The sequence below is a fragment of the Hevea brasiliensis genome, chromosome 5 (genome assembly GCF_030052815.1).
Source record: "Hevea brasiliensis isolate MT/VB/25A 57/8 chromosome 5, ASM3005281v1, whole genome shotgun sequence".
NCBI classification, from domain to species: domain Eukaryota; kingdom Viridiplantae; phylum Streptophyta; class Magnoliopsida; order Malpighiales; family Euphorbiaceae; genus Hevea; species Hevea brasiliensis.
In genome coordinates this window covers 2644571-2663259 of record NC_079497.1, presented here as the reverse complement: position 1 = coordinate 2663259, position 18689 = coordinate 2644571, and the positions used below count along the sequence as shown (strand labels likewise).

The 18689-nt window shown below is 37.4% G+C and overlaps 1 pseudogene; it reads left to right on the top strand.

Moving 5' to 3' along the window:
• Positions 1–7274: 7274 nt before the first annotated feature.
• LOC110655755 (NADH--cytochrome b5 reductase 1-like) lies at positions 7275–18190 on the top strand (annotated as a pseudogene).
• The last annotated feature ends 499 nt before the right edge of the window (positions 18191–18689 follow it).

Below are 18689 nucleotides of genomic sequence, written 5' to 3'. Positions count from 1 at the left end.
CATTATTATTTTAATTTATACAAAATAAATAAAAATTATATTTAAAAAAACGTATGTTTTTTTTTTAGGCAAGACATGACCAAGTTCATGTCTGGCCCACCCAGGCAAGTAGAATAGGTCACGTGCGCCCAAAGAATTAGTAGAAATTAGAAACCGCGTGCCGCCTCAAAATTGTTGGCTACCAATCCTATACTTAAATGACTTAATTACCCTTCTTTTGCCATCATTTTCTCCTTTTATGCTTTTCCTTACAACTAGCTCAATAAAAATCCATTCATTTTACTCTGTAAAACATCAGTCCTTTAATTGGCTAAAAGAGGACAAGAGTGCGATAGAAGCTTTGCCTGCCACTTAAATTGATCCTTTGAAACTTGGCTCTATCTTGACTTGAGATGATTTTGTTGTTTACAAAGAAAAAGTCTTCGTCGAACTTCACTAGCTCAGAAGGATAGTGAAATTCTCTCTGCCCACTAGAGAGAGAATTTTCTCCCTTCTCTATTTTTCGTTCCTGAGGTATTCGGCCTCTGCATCTGTCGTTTCACCGTCTAGTAGTTTTCCCTGTCTTATCAAGGCAGGGGAGACTATTCTCACCTGTCCTGGAGTGCGTTTGGCCTCTACTTTCTTCCAGATGGGACTATGTGCATAAATAAGGCTTTTGTGTTGTGGTGGTGGAATTAGTGTCAATAGTTGAGGGTTTCTTTCCATCTACGTATGGTTTGTCTGTGTACTGGGTCTGGGAAGGTCTGTTTTTTGACCGGCGGAATCTCCAGAGTCTTTACCCACCACGTAGTTGCTGACTCTTCAAGAACATAGGAGCTTTACGTCACCCGCTCTTGATCTGACCTTCTGATTAACGAAGGAGCTCACGATTTGGCCCACTTTTCCCTTGGGGGCTTGGGTTGCCTTCTTTAAGGCTCTAATATCTTGTATTACCTTTGTTCTTCTTGATGTCCTTAGTGTAAGGCGGATAGCCTGTTACCCCGTGAGGATTGGCCAAACCCAGCCAAGCCGTAGGCCTATGAAATGGTATAAGGGCACAGTTGAAGAGAATGAGAAGTTTGGCGGACACTTTTATAAATATGGAATAGTCCAGGGGGGTGTGATGGGTGAGACATACTGATGTCTCCTCCTGCCAGAGTTCACTATGCTCCTAATGCTCTTTAGGGGGGTGTGACTAGTTGGGCACTGGTGAGCACGGTCGGGCCCAGCTAGTTGCCGAAGTTGGTGTCAAGCTCTCCACCATCCCCGGGGTCACTGGCGCAAGGGCGTGACTCTAAGTGAGCTCCCTACGTACTCATTGTACTAGGCGGCGGGCATCGAGCTCTCGAGAGATAGGGACTCGGTGTCTCCATGAAGAAGGAGCTTCATGGACACTACAAGGCCGAGGGGCTTGTAGTGCGCGTCTCTCCTAGGCCCGAGGTTTCGGTATAAGGCCGACGATGCTGCTCGGTATACGGGCCAATGTTGCTACTCGGTATAGGGGAATAAATATTATACCTTGGCTTTGGGTTCAGCCATACGGTCGGATGTTGCTTGTTGCTAGGCTTTCGGACGATGCGTGAGGATGTACACGATGAAGGGCGACATCGTGCTACAAGGAAATATCAATGCTCGATGATCGGGCTAGGTACTTGAAAGACCCTCGATAAGAACACTTGAGATCCTTTATAAGGGGGAAAGACCCTTGAACACGAGAAGGCTGGCCTAGATTGGGTGGAAGTCTAGGCGCCGCACGGGACTACTGTCCGAGCTAGGAAGTGGCCCCGTGACAGTTGGTATCAGAGCAAGGTCAGTGCTCGTGATGGATAATAATCCATACCTTCCTTGAGAAACGATGAAAGCTAACCGTGTGTTCACCTTGAGAAAGGGTGAGCGGAGTATACAACCCCGAGATGGGGGAAGGGCATGATGTCCTTGTTAGAAACATATTGTGGCATGCACAACGTATAAGTGATATGTTGGGCAAATGAGTATTCTTGATGTTGTTGAGCCCTGAAGAGGTGGTATGCGAGTGCAGTACACCAATTGGGGCTCCTCAATGCAAAGGATGCTAACGTGGGCAAAACGGTGTGCGAAGTTGGCAAATGACATTTGCCAAGCAAGTAACATCATTTGAGACTTTGGTCGGATAAAAATGAGGCGATCGATATTGAGAAAACACTAGAAAATATGGGGCAACTGGTAGCCCTAAAGCCATTGAGATAGCGAATGACCCTTGTCGGGTGATGAGATACAACACTCGGGATTGCTTAAAAAGACTGTGAAAGTCTTTGAGATGTGTGGGGACGGGTAAGCCCCAAGCATTGATAAAGCGACTATGAATTGTTAATAGACTGTGGAAGTCTTTCGAGATATGGGGTGTGCTATCCCCAAGAGATTAAGAAACCGATGGCTTATCTCACTGAGATGGTGTCTTACCCTAAATGGGTTAAGAGTTGGAATTCGGGAGCTACTTGTTGGCTATGAAAGCCTTCAAAATACCTTAACGTATTTTGTGTAGGTAAAGAGATGGGAAATTCGAGATAGCTGATGGTTATGAGAACCTTCGGAATGATGGGTTGAAATACCCTAATCGGTATGGAGACGGTTGTTTCCTTCTTGGAGAATGCCCCTTTGTAGTTGGCTGCTATAACCTTCAAATGAAGGATGAAACATGTATAGAGTCCCTCGAGATAAGACTGTTGCTATCCTATGGATAACATAGAAAATGAGACTGTTGCTAGAATGCAACTTGAGGCGAGACGGCCCTTGAATGCCATTGCTGGCAAGTTCGGATTATGCGTGGATTCTATTGAATCCCCTTCAATTACGAGGCAATAGATGCTACGAGCGGCTGAAGTAAAATCAGCTACGAGATAAATTCGGAAAAGGGACAGGTGGATCCCAAATCATGTTGCATAGAAAATTGAGATGGCTTACGATAAGCCTAGAGAGGGTATAAAACCCAGGGTCCCATTTCGGAGGTAACGAGTTGGCTCGTGGTAACACGAGAAAGGGCGGAGGCCCAATTGTGCGTGCAAGCACTATGAAGTTGCGTTGGCAAACGATAGCCCGAATGTCCCTATGAAACTCAAAAGTTTCGGATGCCTAGTACTGGTAACTAGGTCCTAATGCTGATGGTGGCAGCTTACATGAGAAAAGCTTGCCAAAATAATCGTAAAATACGAGATGGTACTGTTCAGAGCCACATTGTGATAAAAGTGGTGATACCACGTGTGGGAGGGCTGCACGCCTCATTAGATGTAATCTTTTGAGGAGAGGGTAATGACTCCCCGATGAATTGGGTGTGCCAATAGAGCTTGAGGCCACCTTGAATACCTATGAAGTGAGAATACATAGAGATGATGAAGCACTTGTCAAGTGACATTGAGTTATGGGCAAACGAATGATCTTGGGATCACAATTGTGATGATAGTGGTGTCGAATAGAGTTCCAGATATCTGTGGGAAATCTAAGCAATTGTGATGGCCAAGCATTTAGATTGCGATAACGAGATGAGCTTGATGACTGTGGCAGTCGTGTATATGTGTTTTTCACCGAGGAAACAAAAATAAGAAGCATATGGGATAAGAGAAGTCCCTCGAGGCAATTTTGTGGAAATTTTGCAGGTGGAGAGTGCAATCATGAGCAATATGAGATCCTGTCGAGATGTTAACCCCATTCCAAGTGGAAGACGAGAAGTAGCAAAAGGTGGAGACCTCGAGAGAACATAAAGTCCAAACTCACTTGGTGGTGCCCAAGATGAATCAAAGCCAAATCGGAAGAGAACGAAGTGAGCCGAAGCAATCGATAGCCGAGAATTGCTTATCGTTGATAAGCGGTAGCATCAAGAGATGGATGTACAAACAATGGGTGTGCAGTAGAAAAAGAGGGCAAGCCTAACATGAGCAATGAGTCCCACGAGCATAATTTGAGTTCCCGAGAGGAACGTGGCAATACACGAATTCGGTAATGTGTCAGTTTCTCTATTCATTTACATGATGAATATGTTGTTCATTATTGGTAACTACAATATTATAGCATAGCTCCGAAATGGAATACTATTGCTTCCTTATGCTTGAGTTCATGTATAATACTGTTTTGTATTGTGATTATTTGCGAGGTACTTATGATGGCGCAACTATAAGGCAAAGCCACGAGAATGACTTAGCAAAGGCCCAATGAGATTCATGCGGAGGCATGTTGATCACAATACGGAGAAATGAAGCATCGGAGAAACCATCACGAAATGAGACATACAGAATTAAGTGGGGGAGTATGCAGAGGATTGAATAGATCCATCGAAGTGAGAACTCATCGGGAGGCAATGCCACAGCAATAATAGCCGTAGGCGACAGGATTGTCGAGCATCAAAGTGGGACGGAATGTCACAAGGAAGAAACTAGTAATGTCATTATTAATCAAGTGGGGCAGCCATTCCATCATTGACTGAGTGGGGCAGCTAGGCAACAACCAGAATATAAGGAGGATATGAAGAATGTGTATGAAGATGGGCACAAGTTGGTATGAAAATGCATAAGGAATTCGGAAGATCAATATGTGAGAACCATATATGATGAAAGATTTGAAGAGGCACAAGATATTTGGGGGAGAGCTTTGTTCAACATGATGAATAACAGGAAGAGGCACATTTAGGAGAGCATTGTTCAATAGGAGGTGTTCGGGGCAAATCGATGAGGACATCGATTGTCTAAGTGGGGGAGAATGTAAGGGGGACAGCCCGTTATCCCTCGAGGATTGGCCAAACCCAGCCAAGCCGTAGGCCTATGAGATGGTATAAGGGCACAGTTGAAGAGAATGAGAAGTTTGCGGGACACTTTTATAAATATGGAATAGTCCAAGGGGGTGTGATGGGTGAGACATACTGATGTCTCCTCCTGCCAGAGGTCACTATGCTCCAAATGCTCTTTAGGGGGGTGTGACTAGTTGGCCATCGGTGAGCACGGTCGGGCCCAGCTAGTTGCCGAAGTTGGTGTCAAGCTCTCCACCATCCCCGGGGTCACTGGCGCAAGGGCGTGACTCTAAGTGAGCTCCCTACGTACTCATTGTACTAGGCGGCGGGCATCGAGCTCTCGAGAGATAGGGACTCGGTGTCTCCATGAAGAAGGAGCTTCATGGACACTACAAGGCCGAGGGGCTTGTAGTGCGCGTCTCTCCGAGGCCCGAGGTTTCGGTATAAGACCGACGATGCTGCTCGGTATACGGGCCAATGATGCTACTCGGTAAGGGGAATAAATGTTATACCTTGGCTTTGGGTTCAGCCATACGGTCGGATGTTGCTTGTTGCTAGGCTTTCGGACGATGCGTGAGGATGTACACGATGAAGGGCGACATCGTGCTACAAGGAAATATCAATGCTCGATGATCGGGCTAGGTACTTGAAAGACCCTCGATAAGAACACTTGAGATCCTTTATAAGGGGGAAAGACCCTTGAACACGAGAAGGCTGGCCTAGATTGGGTGGAAGTCTAGGCGCCGCACGGGACTACTGTCCGAGCTAGGAAGTGGCCTCGTGACACTTAGAGCCCCAACATTTTGGCCATAGATGGTGACAACGATGAAAGGTCAGCTGCTGCTCATTCCCTGCGTCTCCTGCCATAACTCTGAATGGGTATGGAGGGCTGGGCTAATGTGTTTTTGAGTTGTCGGTTTCTCCGGTTGTCGTGGTTGGGACTTATATTGTGGGCTTGGATTTATTTAATGATATCTACAAGACAGGTTTAGTTAACAAAAAAAAAATTATTATTTAATTTTTATTTTTTAATAAAGATAACTTTTTATTAAAAAAAATATATTATTTAATTTTTATATTTTATTTATTTATGTTATTTAATTTTTTTTATAAATTTTTTCAGGTAATCAATATTATTTAAATTATTATTTAATTTTTTAATTAAATTAATTAATTAATTTTTATATTTTAAAAAATATATTAATTAATTTGTATAATATGTTTCTGTTTTTGCACTTAAATTATTTTAATTTTTTTTTATTTCTCCCTCTTTATACTTTTTTTTTTATATTAATACACTTTTCTCATTTTATTTTTCTTTTATTTTTATCTATTAATAAAAATGATATAAACTATTTATACAAAAAATAATAATTTCTTTCTTCAAAATTTTAAAAAAATAAGAGAAAAGTATTTTTTAATAAAATAATATAAAAATAATATTTAAAAAATTAAAAAAATATAAATTCAATTTTAGTATTGCAAAATAAAATTTTTATTTTTATATAATGATATATTTTTTAAAATATATAAGTCAATTAATTAATTTTATTAAAATAAATAAATTAAACAATAATATTTTTAAAATATATTCATCAATTTATTAATTTTTTTAAAACAGATCCATTAAATAGTGATTTGAATTATATGGGTAATAAAAAATTTAATAAAAAAATTAAATAATTTAATAAAAAAATAATTAAATAATATATTTTTCAGAATAAAAAACTTAATAATTAATTTAATTAAAATATAAAAATTAAATAATAATTAAAAAAAAAAAGCTTCTCCGGCTCCTACGGTCTCCTGCTCATACTCCTTTGGTGTTGCTTAATTATTAATTTTTTTTAAATGACATTTTTCTTCAAGGTGAGATATTACTTCCAATAATTTTAATTTTTTTAATTTCTTTTTCAAGAATATAATACTCGAGGGTAGATGTGTCATTGTATATTTTTATCAACTTATAAAATAAAAAAAAAAAATTAGTCAAGAGAATAAAAACAGAAATCTATACTACAAAAAACAGAAAGATTATTGAATATTAAAAATATTCTTATATTTAAAAAATAAAAATAATTTTATTTTGATTTGATTTTATGTTTTTGTCTCTCTATTCATTTTATTCAATACAACTATAAATTAATAAATTAAAATATGATAAGACTAAAATATTTAATAATAATAAAAATTTAGAGATAAAATTTTTTAATAATAATAAAAATTTAGAGATAAAAATAATAATAATAATAATATAAATGAAAAGATAACAATTTATTTAAAATAATATTAAAATATTTTTATTTTTATCAATAATAAAAATTAAGAAAAATAAATAAATAAATGAAAGTATATAATAGAAATTAAAAGTTATAAATATTTTGTTTTTATATTTTAAAATATAAAAATTTTAATATTAAATATGTTATAAATCACTCTGTTAAAAAAAGAACAGATTTGCCAAAAAAACCAGAGATCAGAAAACTTGAGAACTGTTATGAATGGGGACAATTCACCATCCATCCTCTAATTGTTGGTAGGTGTACCATATCTCCACATTGGTCCCGTTCTTCTTCACCTCCAATTTTCTTCACCTACTAAGCTTCTATTTATTATTATTATTATTATTTATTTTAATTTTTAATTGGATTTCAGAGTTGCAGCTGCTATTTTTTTCCCTGCTGTTGTCAAGAGCATAGCGACAGCACCACCAATACCAAAGTTAAAGAGGGGGCCCATAAAACGCACAGTTTCCCCCTACCCGTTTACTGATTCGGTTTTTTTCTGTTTACATTTCCCTTCTAAATCTTCTCCTGCTTCAGGGGAATTCTTTTGGTAATTGGGTATCATGGATTTGGAATTTTTGCAAACAGTTGATGTTCAGATTCTTCTGGGTGTTGCTGTTTTGGCCATTGGTATTGGTGCTTTCTTTCTCTTTTCGTCCAAAAAACCCAAAGGTTTGACCACCTACTGGACTCTTCCTATTCCTTCTTTTTAATACTATTGTTACTTGTTTCTGGGTCTGGATTTTAAACTTCTATCTTGTTCCTTAGAAGGATTCAATTGCTTGGTAATTTCCTGATTTATGGGTTTTTCACGTCGTCAATATTTGAATCGGTATTGTCTCTGTGAAAAAGATGGTATACTTGATATTGAATATAACCTGTACAAGTTACTACATTTGGGACTGTTAATAGTTTAATGCAAAATTTCTTCCTTGTTTGTGCATTATGTTTTTTTTTTTTTTTTTTTTGGTGGTAAGCATCATGTTTAATTTTATTTATCTGTGTTTGCTGAAAACTAGTTCTTTCTGTGGCGTGTGTTTTCAGGCTGTTTAGATCCTGAGAATTTCAGGGATTTTAAACTTGTCAAGCTCACTAAGCTGAGCCATAATGTATCGAAGTTCACATTTGCACTTCCTACGCCTACTTCGGTTTTGGGCCTTCCAATTGGACAACATATAAGCTGCAGGTTCGTTGAAAAATTTTCCCCTGCTATTTGGACACAGTAGGTTGATGGGAATGGGCTTCTTTACTCCTCTGGTCTAAGCAGTTTAAATTCGACTAAAGTGTTTGTGAATTTGATTTATGCAAATGCACTATATCATTTGTTTTAAGAAGTGTCTGGTTCTAATTATTGGCCAATTGAATGGTTTTCTTTTGGAACTTCAGAAATTCTTAAAAGGGGTGTCGGATGGCATTGAATGGTTTTTAATAATACTAATAAGTGTAATGCAAGTTTGTCATAGTGGTGAACTTTCTTGTTGTTGTAGACACCATATTTTGTCCGGGCCAATAAGAAATATGTGTAATTGCGTTGTTATTTTCATTATAATTTTAATTTCAATTGTCCTTTTTACATGTTGATTTTATTTTCAATCTTACATGTTAATTCCATTGCCCTGGTTTAATTAAAGTTATTGAATTTCACTTTCATGTGTAATCTGATTTTAATTTTGAAAAAAAAGTAAATAAAATTATTTCTTAGAATATTTCTTGGTTAAAAAAAGAAATTAATTTTATTATTTGAAGGGGAAAGTATATACTCATCCACACCTACCTGAGCATCGTCACATCTCTTTGAAGAGTTCTAAGGCCAATCTCTACATGAGAGCTAGGAGTAGGCCGATCTCTAGGAAGTAGGCCGATCTCTACATGAGAGCTAGGAGCATGCTGATCTCTATTGCTGATCTCTACAGGCAAGCTGGGAAGTAGACTAATCTCTACGTAAGAGTTAGGAGCAGGCTGATATCTATGGCTGATCTCTATAGGTGCGCTGGAAAGCAGGCCAATCTCTACGTGAGTAAGGAGCAGGTTGATCTCTATAGCCGAGTTCTATAGCCGATCTCTATAGACGAGTTAGAAAGCAGGCCGATCTCTATGTGAGCTAGGAGTAAGCTGATCTTTATGGCTGATCTCTATAGGCGAGCTAGAAAGTAGGCCAATCTCAACGTCTGATCTCTATGGCTGAATTCTATGGCCGATCTCTATAGGGGAGCTAGAAAGCAGGCCGATCTCTACGTATGATCTCCATGGCTGAACTCTATGCCGATCTCTATAAGCGAGTTAGAAAGTAGGCCGATCTCTACATGAGAGCTAGGAGCAGACTAATTTTTATTGCCAAACTCTATGGCCGATCTCTATGGGAGAACTAGGAAGTAGGCCGATCTCTACGAGAGAGCAAAGAGCAGGCTAAATTCTATAGCCAAACTCTATGGCCGATCTCTATGGGTGAGCTAGGAAGCAAGGAGAGGGATCTGAGCATTAGGGTACTAAAATATCCAGCTCCACTAATGTTAGATTTTGAGGAAGAGAATCAGTCCCGGGCCTTAATTTCTTAAAAATTAAATCTTCACCATCAGGTTGGAGTTTGTTAAAGCATTTAGGGTACAATTTGATCTTCACCATTAATCTTATTTGTAAGGATAAATCTTGGGCCATTAGATTAAAGTAATAAGGACAGATAATATTCACCATCAGATTGGAGTTGGTTAAAGTATTTGGGGTACGATTTGATCTTCACCATTAATCCTATTTGCAAGGACAAATCCTGGGCCATTAGATTAAAGTAATAAAGACAGATTTAGCTCCTTTTATTCACAACCTTTGGATCTGTTTTGTAAGGCATAATTCTCAACCATAGGATTAAAGAGAAAATGACAAAGAAGTCCTGGGTTAAATTCTTACCCTTAATTTTTGATCTCTTTAATTTTTAACCCTCAGATTTTGTCATTCTAAATCCAGACCTTTTATTTTTTCTATCTAGAATCCTGACCTTCCATCTTAGGACTCTCATTCCCTATAAATACTCAAAGTCTCCACTGTAGAAGGGGTCTTTTTTTTTTTTTTTTTTTTTCTCCAAAAGTATAGCTTAGAATTTAAGAAAAAGCCTCACTCTCCATAACCCATTACTTCAAAAGTTCCTTAGCTACACTTTCAATCTTCACAAGTCAGAGTATACTTACCCCATCATTGTTTAGAACCCCTTTGCACATTGGCCAATCCTTTTATTTATTTATTTATTATTATATTTTTTTATATCTTTTTTTTTTACGTCTTAAACCTTACAGTAATTTCATTTTTAGATATGAGGTTCAGGAAAGAGTCCTTTCCTTGAATTCCCCCATTTTTCTAAAATTTTGCAAAATCTTCTTTTTATAATAATTTCTTTAAAAATATGGGTTCGGAGAGAGCTAGGAGCAAGCTAAACTCTATGGCCTAGCTCTATGATTGATCTCTATGAGCAAGCTAGCTCTAAGGCTGATCTCTATGAGCAAGCTAGGAAGATGGCCGATCTCAATTAGCAAGCTAGGAAGTAGGCCGGTTTCTATGGGAGAGCCAGGAGTAGGCTAAATTCTATGGCCGATCTCTATAGGCGAACTAAGAAGTAGGCTGATCTCTATGGGAGCCCGGAGCAAGCTAAATTCTATGGTCGATCTCTTTGGGCAATAGGCCGATCTCTATGGGGGAGCCAGCTGTAAGCTAAATTCTATGGCCGAACTCTATGGCCGATTTTTATGGGTGAACAAGGAAGTAGGCTGATCTCTATGGGAGCCCGGAGCAAGCTAAATTCTACGGTCAAACTCTATGGTCGATCTCTTTGGGTAATAAGCCGATCTCTATGGGAGAGCCAGGAGCAAGCTAAATTATATGGCTGAACTCCATGGCTGATCTTTATGGGAGCCTGGAGCAAACTAAATTCTATGGTCGAACTCTATGGCCGATCTCTTTCAGCAATAGGTCGATTTCTATGGGAGCCAGGAGCAAGCTAGATTTTACGGCCGATCTCTATAGGCAAACTAAGAAGAAGGCTGATCTTTACGGGAAAGCCAAGAACAGGTTAAACTCAATGACCGAACTCCTCCTCCCTAAAATTTTGCAAAATCTTTTTCTTTATAATAAATTCCAAAAAATATAGGTTCAGGAGAGAGTACTTTCTTTGATCCCCACCTTCCTAAAATTTTACAAAATTCTTTTTTAATAATTTCTTTAAAAAAAATAAGAAATCGGTAGAGAGTCATTTCCTGGAATCTCTTAACTAAAATCTTAATAAAAAATATCTTAAGAGATCGGGGGAGAGTTCTTACCCGAATTCTCTCAACTAAAATTCAAATTAAAATATTTCAAGAGATCGGGAGAGAGTTCTTACTCGACTTCTCAGCTTAAACTCTTAACAAAATATATTGACAAATACATATTAAGAGATCGGGAGAGAGTTCTTACCCGACTTCTCAGCTTAAATTCTTAACAATATATATTGACAAATACATATTAAGAGATCGGGAGAGAGTTCTTACCCGAATTCTCGACTTAAATTCTAAATACACTAAGAGATCAGGGGAGAGTTCTTACTCGACTTCTCAGCTTAAACTTTTAACAAAATATATTGACAAATACATATTAAGAGATCGAGAGAGAGTTCTTACCCGACTTCTCAGCTTAAACTCTTAACAAAATATATTAATAAATACATATTAAGAGATCGGGAGAGAGCTCTTACCCAAATTCTCAACTTAAATTCTAAATATACTAAGAGATCGGGGGAAAGTTCTTACCCGACTTCTCAGCTTAAAATTTTAACAAAATATATTAACAAATATATATTAAGAGATCGGGAGAGAGTTCTTATCCGAGTTCTCAACTTAATAAAAAATATCTTAAGAGATCGGGAGAGAGTTCTTACCTGACTTCTCAGCTTGAACTTTAACAAAATATATCAAGAGATTGGGAGAGAGTCCTTTTCCGAATTCTCAACAAAAATTCTAATAAAATATTTCAGAGCGGGAGAGATTCTTTCCTTTTTTAATCATGATACTTTTATTACGAAACTCTCTATATGTTTTAAACATGGGTATGTGGGAGAGTCTTTCCAAAGAATCCAGAATTTTATACTGAGGCCGGATGGAGAGTTCTCCTCAAGGCACTCATATTTATATTATTAAGAAAAAATCTTTCCTGAAAATATCTCAATAAAAAATTATATTATACAACTATATGAACAAAATTTTACAAACACAACATCAATCCACTGAAGGGTCATCCCATATACCCATGTTCTTGGAAAACCCAAAATAGTGGAATATCAAACGTTCCTTCTAATAGGGACCAACATTATAACTCCAACCCCAAATTGTCAATATTAAGTTATGAAGAGCACATCGTTAAATTTGTTTACTCTCGTTGAGGGACGAGGTGGGTGCCTAACACTTTCCCCACCCGTATGCGGACCCCAAACCTAGAATCTCTGTTTTTTAAGTGGTTTTAATCTTTACAAACGGTTTTCTTTAATTTCCCTCAAAATTAAAGTGGCGACTCCTCACTTTTCCCACTTCGGTGAGAATCGTCCGGCGACCGCAAAGTCCTTGCGACAGTTGTGGTTAAGTCTTTTCAGTAAAGTCTGTCTTCAACAGGGGCAAGGATAGCCAAGGTGAAGAGGTTATTAAACCATACACTCCACTCCGACTACATTGGATTCTGATGTTGGACATTTTGAACTAGTTATTAAGGTATGTATCAGAAAATTTTCTGCTCATGGAGTTGATTGTGTTGGTATGGTTTACATATAGCGCCTTTGGCCCCCTTTTAAACCAATTTTCTGCTTTGGATATTTCTGAAAGTAGATGTATCTACAAGGAAGGATGTCTCATCACTTCCGAGAGATGCGTGTTGGTGATTATCTTTCAGTAAAGGGACCCAAGGTACATCTCTCTTTGCAAGTGAACTGACAAAGTACTTTTGTGCTTGCGTTATTCTACCAAATTTAGATTGTTTTCCTTCATTGTGCCATTTATGGGAACAGAAGGTGATTGGTACAATTTATGCAGGATTCTTGATGATGCTATTATGCAGTCAGATTCTTGTCAATATTACCACCTGATACTGTGATTGCATCTTACAATTTTATTACTACATCCTTGGGGTATTAAATAAGATGTAGAAACAGTGTGTATGATTTCCTATAGCAAATTTAAGTTTAACAAATATTTTTTAGTAACTGCAAGGATGCAATTTAACAATTAGTTAGGAATGTCTTGTCTTCCTAGTTTTTTTGTGAAATATTTTGTTCTAAATAATGTAAGTAATAACTAGATTTTTTTTTTCTGCTTGGCTGTACATATCTTATATAACTATTGTAAAAAGTAAAACTCTCATTTGGATGCTGGTGTTTAATATGTTATTTGTAACAGGGCCGTTTCAGGTATCAACCTGGCCAGGTTAGAGCATTTGGAATGCTTGCTGGAGGCTCAGGCATTGCTCCAATGTTCCAAGTATGCCATTTAAAAGTTCTTTTTATCTTATCATTTTTATGAGATCTTAATTTGTATGGCTCTTGGACTTGTTTCTTTTATATGGATATGATGGTCATATAGTTTGTTGTTTCCTTATGTAATTTCCACCTAGGTTGCCAGGGCAATATTAGAAAACCCAAAGGACAAGACAAAGGTACACCTCATTTATGCCAATGTTACATATGAGGACATTCTTTTAAAGGTAAGCTAGAGCTAGACTTCTGTTTTGTTACAGTGTAGCTCTCTAATTGAAGTTTGAAATTGTACCTCTGTTTTCTTATCATGTAGCTCTTACTCAATTGAAGTTTTGAACTTGCGAAACCTGGTTGGATTATTAGTATTGACCATTATTGCTAAATTGATACACTATTACCCTTTCTCATGCAGTTTTGACTGAGATTCTGGTGAAATCAAGTTCATACAAGCACATTTTCTACCTTGAAAGTTGGACATTCTTGTCCTCATATTCTAGGGTTGTTTACTTTTCAACCATCTAAACCACTAGAAAGGAAACAAAAATGATGTTATGCACTTACGCCAATAACGAAGTGCTTGGGTTGCCTCGTGAATAAACTTTTAATGCTTTTAACTTCACTTATGCAATCATTTCAAAGAATTTTATAGTTGCCACTTTGCACTTATCTACCACTCTAGCGGAGAGAAACTCTAAGTTTTCCTCTTTGTAATGATAAACCTGCTATCCCGTCCTATACTTTTAGACAACTCATGATGCAAATGGATCAATTATGTGCTTTATTTATTCACAGGAATACTTGGATAGCCTTGCTGCCACTTATTCTGATCGCTTCAAAGTCTACTATGTCAAAAATCAGGTTAGTTTAGCAACAGCTGCTTCTTTTTTTTTTTTTTTTTCCACTGTTTATTTTACTGCTCTTTATAATAGCTGTGAAAAGAGTAGGAGATAGAATTATATTAGTAAAGCTAGTACTAGAAGGAGAAACAATAAATATAATTAGTGCTTATGCCCCACAAATAGGACTAGACAGTGAGAGTAAACAAAGGTTTTGGGAAGATATGGATGATTTAATGCAAAGCATACCGGATGAAGAGAATGTTTTCATTGGTGGAGATTTGAATGGACATGTCGGAAGTGATAGACAAGGTTATGAGAATGTTCATGGAGGTTTTGATTTTGGCAATCAAAATGAGGAGGGAAAAAGCATCCTGGATTTTGCTATGGCATACGACCTAATACTAGCAAATACCTACTTTATAAGAAGAGAGTCACATTTAGTGACTTTCAAAAGTGGGCAACATAGAAGCCAAATCGACTTCCTCTTAATCAGGAAGACAAATAGAGCTCTATGCAAGGATTGCAAGGTCATTCCAGGAGAGGCTTTAACAAGTCAACATCGGTTGGTGGTCTTGGATGTCAAGTTTAGGAACAATTCAAGTAAGGTCAGAAGAAATAGTGTAGCTCGAACAAAGTGGTGGGAGTTCAAAGGAGTAAAGCAAGTGAAGTTCAAAAATGAGCTTCTCGAGTCCGAAGTATGGAAGCTGGATATGGAGGCCAATGATATGTGGATACAGATGGCATCAAAGATTAGAGAAGTAGCTAGAAAAGTACTTGAAGAGTCTAAAGGACATGGACCACCCTCAAAAGAGAGAGGGTGGTGGAATGAGGAAGTACAAAAGACAGTGAAGAGAAAAAGGGAATGGTATAAGAAATTACCTAAATGTGATAATAATGAGGCATATGAACAGTACAAGATAGCAAAGAAAGAGTCAAAAAAGGCAGTTAGTCAAGCAAGAGCACAGACCTTTGAAAAGTTATATGAGAAACTTGGAACTAAAGAAGGGGAGAAAGATATTTATAGATTAGCAAGGAGGAGAGAAAGGAAATGTCAAGATCTCAATCAAGTTAGGTACATTAAGGATAAAGAAGGATGAGGACATTAAAGAAAGATGGAGAAATTATTTTAATGATCTCTTTAATAATAGTCAAAATGATAATAACGTGAATATAGATTATAAAACAATAGAAAAGAATGTGAATTATACTAGAAGGATTAGATCTTTAGAAGTAAAGGAAGCACTTAAGAGAATGAAAGTGGGTAAAGTCTGTGGACCCGATGAAATACCAATTGAAGTGTAGAAATGTTTGGGAGATATGGGAGTGGCATGGTTAACTAAATTATTTAATAAGATTCTAAACTTAAAGAAAATGCCTGATGAATGGAGGAGGAGTATTTTAGTACATATTTTTAAAAATAAGGGAGAAATACAGAGTTGCTCAAACTATAGGAGAATTAAACTCATGAGCCATACTATGAAGTTGTGGGAGAGAGTTGTGGAGCATCGATTACGTCATGATACTTCTATCTCTCTCAATCAATTTGGTTTCATGCCCGGTCGTTCAACTATGGAAGCGATCTTTCTCATTAGAAGCTTGATGGAGAAATATCGAGATATGAAGAAAGATTTACACATGGTTTTTATTGATTTGGAGCAAGCTTATGATGGTATTCCAAGAGATGTCTTATGGAATGTGTTAGAACAAAGAGGGTATCTATTAGGTACATACAAGTGTTGAAGATATGTATGAAGGAGCAACTACTATTGTGCGCACAGTGGGAGGGGACACAAGAGATTTTCCGATCTCAATTGAATTACACCAAGGATCAGCCATAAGCCCTTACCTTTTTACATTAGTTTTAGATGAATTGACGAAACATATACAAGAAAGTATTCCTTGGTGCATGATGTTTGCGGATGATATTGTTTTGATAGATAAGACACGAGAAGGAGTAAATAGAAAGCTAGAGCTTTGGAGAAGTGCTCTAGAGTCAAAGGGTTTTAAGTACATGCATTGCAAGTTCAGTGAAGGCCAAACTGGTGATAGGGAAGGAGTTAGTTTGAATGGAGTGGTACTGTCCCAAAGTAATCACTTTAAATATCTAGGCTCAGTCCTTCAAGTAGGGGGATGTTAGGAGGATTTTAGTCATAGGATTAAAGCCGGATGGTTGAAGTGGAGACGTGACATGGGAGTTTTATGTGATCGTAAGATTCCCAATAAGTTGAAAGGAAAATTTTACCGTACAGCCATACGACCGGCTATGTTATATGGTAGTGAGTGTTGGGCACTGAAAGAGTCTTATGCGTCTAAGATAAGAGTTGTAGAGATGAGTGTTAAGGTGGATGAGTGACCATACTAGACTAGATAAAGTCCGTAATGAGAGTATTAGAGAAAAGGTAGGAGTGGTGCCAATTGAAGATAAGTTGAGAGAAGGGAGATTGAGGTGGTTTGGTCATGTGAAGCGTAGACATACGGAGGCTCCAGTTAGACAAGTAGAGCACAATAGGTTAGATGATAGAAAGAAAAAAAGAGGTAGACCTAAATTGACTTGAAGGAGAGTAGTACAACATGACCTAGAAGCATTATACATTTCTGAGGATTTAACCCAAAATCGTTTAGAGTGGAGAGAGCGAATTCATATAGCCGATCCCAAATTTTTGGGATAAAGGCTTAGTTGAGTTGAGTTGAGTTGAGTTTATTTTACTGCTCTCTCTCTCTCTTCTTCTTCTTCTTCTTCTTCTTCTTCTTCTTCTTCTATTTTTTTTTTCTTTTTCAAAAAATTTGCTTTAGGTAGGTTGTTTGAGAAATTAGCAGTTTCCTAGTACCTTGTCTAGCTTAGCTATACCAAAGCAAATTTCTCTGATTTTCTAGTGCAATTATTTGCCGTATGCCTGTATCGTGCCATTCAGTTGAGCTGATCGAAATGTTCGAGTTTAACCAGTTAAAAATATCTGTGGAGTGTGTATGTCGAATTATGACAAAAGGAATAATTAATTCTGTTTGATAATTCGCTAACTCATTGTTATGGTTGGATAAGTTTGCAAATGCTTCAGTGGCTACTGCATGGCCTATTTTGAGAGCCCTGCTTTTATACTGTCATTTTTCTGATGCATGTGTGGCATGATTTTGGTTAATTTAGATTTTACTGCTTTTCTGATGCATGCATAATAATCTTAATGTGATTTTGAGTTATAGATGTTGGAAGTCGTTTGTAACTAATTGTAACTTGATTAATAAAATTGTCTGTTTGAACAATGTTTTCACCCTCCCGAAGTATGGGACGGTGGTGTTGGCTTTGTATCAAAGGAAATGATTGAAAAGCACTGTCCTGCACCTGCAGCTGATATCCAGGTGCACTTCAGATATATTTGTTGTGTGCATCTGAATATGCCTGCAAAACTTGGAACTTCAGTCATTGCATCTATTTACTATGGCTTATGGGTGTGCTAATAGTTATGTTCATGCAATTTGCAGATTCTGAGATGTGGGCCACCACCCATGAACCAGGCCATGGCTGCTCATCTTGAAGCTCTTGGCTACACACCTCAGATGCAGTTCCAGTTCTGATCTTTCGTTGACGAGTTTTGGACTACCATTTGTCACTTGCATGGCCTCAATGAAAGAAGTGCTCTGTTTTTGCTTTCTGCTCCCTGACTGAAATATCTCTAGCATTAGAGCAACTAATGTAAACTTGAAGCGTTTGAGAAAATTTTCCATGGATTGCTTGAACTTGCAATGATACCTCTCGTTGAATATATTTAGATATATGTACAACAATATGCTTTGTAATTATTATAAATTTATAATCCGAATCTAATTATAGATTAGATAAGAAAATTAGTTGTTTGAGGAAGCAGGGTGGTTTTACCTTAGAAGGCTAATGGTGCAATTTAAAAGTCCTCTCCTTTGGTACAACAGGGTGGGTATCAGTATCATTTGTGTTTGTAGAAATACATTTGGAAGGCATATGCACATCCATGAGTGAGGCTACCATTTCCAAGGTTTAAGCAAGAGCAAGATCAAGGTGGCTCTGGGATTCATAGACCGACATGCTTCTGCCCCACCTAAAAAATCCTACCACAAAAAAAAAAAAAAAAAAAGGACTTAGCACATAAAGAAAATTGATGATATCCACCCTAGTTTGGTGAGCACATTTGTGGGTAATTTACATTAACATGAGCGCATTAAAATATGCAACTCATTTAAGGCCCAATTAAATGTTTTGGTTGGGAGAAAAACTTACATTATTTAACATTACAAAAAATAATAATGTGAAACAAATATTTTTGAGCTTGGTATCAAGTCCATGGATGTTTTGAAGAAAATCAGTTAGACCTAGCCCAAGTGTGACC